Source organism: Tupaia chinensis, unplaced genomic scaffold, assembly GCF_000334495.1.
Source record: "Tupaia chinensis unplaced genomic scaffold, TupChi_1.0 Scaffold000217_1, whole genome shotgun sequence".
NCBI classification, from domain to species: domain Eukaryota; kingdom Metazoa; phylum Chordata; class Mammalia; order Scandentia; family Tupaiidae; genus Tupaia; species Tupaia belangeri.
The window spans coordinates 8,826,806-8,829,967 of NW_006159692.1; the positions used below are offsets into that span (position 1 = coordinate 8,826,806).

At 48.7% G+C, this 3,162-nt stretch overlaps 1 long non-coding RNA gene across 1 annotated transcript; it reads right to left on the reverse strand.

Annotated features, from left to right (window-relative positions):
• Positions 1 to 253: 253 nt before the first annotated feature.
• Positions 254 to 2,440, reverse strand: LOC114007695 (uncharacterized). The gene is made up of 2 exons (XR_003549283.1): positions 2,224 to 2,440; positions 254 to 954 (listed from the first exon to the last, which is right to left on the reverse strand). It is a non-coding gene; the product is annotated as an uncharacterized LOC114007695 (long non-coding RNA).
• Between the last annotated feature and the right edge of the window lie 722 nt (positions 2,441 to 3,162).

A 3,162-nucleotide genomic window follows, 5' to 3' on the forward strand; every position in this document is an offset into this window, starting at 1 on the left:
AAAAAAAATTTTTTAAAAAAAAAAAAAAAAAAAAAAAAAAAAAAAAAAAAGAGGGGGAAATTTTTCTCCCTCCAGACACTCCCAGCATGGCTCCCAGTCGCCTGGGGTGCCTACCTAGCAGGGAGGAGCAAGAGCCCTTTATCTTCAGAGCTGAGATACTCAGTCTCTCATTCGCCTATGAATAAAACAGTTCAGTTTCTCCAGTGCAAATACATAGCAGCCAAATGAGGCAGTTCAAGAAGGCAAAGGTGCAAGACCCCTTAGAACACTTTTTTTTCCTTTTCCCTTTTTTTTTTTAACTAATGTACTTTTATACTTTTAGTTTCTTAACTACTTGCTCAAAGAGGAAACAAAACACTGCACCTTACTCAGAGAGCAAACTAGCCCCCTGCCTGAGGAGCGCGGGAACTGCCACTCCCCAGTGGAAGAGAGTGCAAAACCGTGACCCCCCCTACCCTCCCCCCATGACTCAGCGAGCAGAAACCGGGGCCCCTCGCCCTTGACTGACCCCTTGCCTAAGGAGCGCGGGACCTGGGAGCCCCCACCTGAGGAGCAGGGGAACCTTGACCCCTCCTCCGCGACCGACCCCTTGCCTGAGGAGTAGGAGAGAACCAGGAACTCCGCCTGAGGAGTGCAAGAACCACACCCCTCACCTGCGACCAACCCCTTGCCTGAGGAGCCTGTGAACCTGGGTTACCCAAAACAGACAAACAGACATAAGACAGATGAAAAAGCAAACCAGCTTAGAAATAAACCAGAAAGTCTACTAAATTTTGGGAGGTCCGAGGCCAGAGGACTTACTGGACCTCCCCCAGGAGAGGCTTGTAGCTGTAGAGGGCACAAAGGGCCCACTGTTGGTACCAGGCACCAGATTCGAAGCATCCCCTCAGAAGATCTCCGGTTCATCTCTGGTCCCTTCGTGGTCGCCATCTTGTCAATGGAAAAACTAACCAACTGTAAAATTAATAATTAATGATTAATGTGGTGTATTTCCAAGCCAACCGTGAGTGACCTAGGTCTGGAGAAGAGGCATACATGCCTTTTCTCAGGGTGATCATGTACAGAGGTTCCTTTTATTTGTTTGAGATTGACAGACCACATTTGGTGAAAAGATTTTCCATTGGTCTGGCCCCAAAAGGTGGGACATGTAGAAGGGGGGGGGCTTGTAGGTTATAGGTGGGTTCCACAATTCTTAGGTTGGTGATTGGAAGGGAAGATCTGTGTCTTAAAGAAAGGCTTAATCTACATCTCAAGGAAAAGGGAAGTTCTGTGTCTTGGGAAGAGATAAGCAAAAGAATATACTGTAATCAGTTGAAATATACATCTCAAAGATACTATGCCAGGGACAGGAGGTAGGAAGAATCCTGTTAATAGAAAATAAATGGTCTGTTAATGTTTGTGGGCATGACTTCCCCAGTCCCCTTTTGAAAAGATTTTGGAGAAATAGGAAAAGTAGTCAGACTTCTGTCCACATTTCTAATCTGAAGGGAAACATTCCATCTTTCATTATCATTCAATAAGTTTGATTTTACTAATAGCTGTGCATTGTTTGTAACTGCCCTCTATCAGGTTGGGGAAGTTTCTTTTTTCTTAATGTATTGAGAGATTTTATCAGGGAGTGAAGATGAAAGAGAGAAAGCATTTTTCTCTTAAGAGGTGAGGCTTTTCTTACCTGTTTAATACTCAAACGTCACACACACTTCACTGACTTGCTACTGTAAACATTTGACCTTGAACTCCACCCCCACAGAGAACTGACTCCCTCATTCCCGAAGAGGACTGTGAGGCCCAAAAGGGTGAGCAGCTGCCCCAGGTCTAGTTAACTAGCAGTAGCTCCTTTTCACTCTGCCCACCAGGGCAAAGATGATCAACCCCTAACAGGCACAGATTTTCCTCCCACTGACCACCTGTAGGGAGGCTGCTCTGAAAATAAGTAAATGAATAACAACATGTGGGTTGTTAACTCTGTCCTAATTTACTAGGCTGGTTAGAAGTCTGTTGAAACTTTTTGATGCTAAAGGTCCTGGGAGGTTCTACTGGTAGTCATGGGGGAAGGGGAAGGACAAGGGTGGGGACGCCCCAGAGGTCACGTTCTGGTGGCAGCCCCCTCGCACCCCCATTCCACTCATTACAGTGCCTTTCAATTAAAAGCTCAGCAACCCTGCCAGTAAACTGGGCGTGGGCACACCCGTTTCGTCTTGTTGCAGTGGGAACCAGGCTTACCGAAAGGTGATGCAGGTGAGCACACCTGGACGCCCTCCTCCCTGAGGTGGTTTGGAAGGCGCTGTGGGTGATAAGACCTGGGAAGGTTGCTGGCTAAGGTTCCTGCCTCTGACTCAGGGGCTTCATTCACTTGGCAGGAAGAAAGCAGGGCCGGTGATGCAGGTGTGTATCCGTTCAACGTGTGGTAGATTCGTGGCTGCTGCCCCCGCCACTAAACCCCTCTCACCCAGAGGCCCCCCCCCCCCCCGCCACTAACCCCCTCTCACCAGGAGTCTCCCGCCCAGCCCCTGTAGACCTCACCAGGCTAGGACAGCAGAAACAGTAACCCCTGGCTGGCAGAGACCCCAGGCTGACTGCTGGCGGCTGTGCCCATGTGTCAGTGGTTGAGTCATCCCGGTTCAACATTTGGAAGCAGCTAACAACTTGTCACCAAAGCCTGTTCACTGCTCTCTATTCAAAAGAAGGTGGTGCCAGTCCACAAAGGCTGAAGTCATTGGAACACCTGACAAAGTCAGGGAGTGGGTGGTCCCTGGATTCTTTGACAGTTTCTCTAAGCTGCAAGTACACGATCCTTGGCCAAATAACCTTTAATCCACTGAGCAAACAAGAAACTTCTGGGTCTCCCCTTTCTCTGGGCAAAACCTGGTTTTGTTTTTCAGATTTCTCACTGGTTAATCCCGGACATGTTTGTTTAGCACCATCTCTGTTCCAGTGCTTTGCCCGATGTTTACACACTCCTCTGGAAAAGTCCAGCCTTCGCACAGAAAGTAGATTATTCACCAGCAGACTTCCTGGTCCCTGGCTCTTCAGCTCCAAGGGCGTCCTTTCAACACCGACCCAGAGTGGATGTGCCTTGCAACATCTGCGTGTCCCTGGATGGCCCAGGGGCCATACCCAGGACAGTTCTGTCCCTGGAACTGGAGGATTTCTCCCACTGCT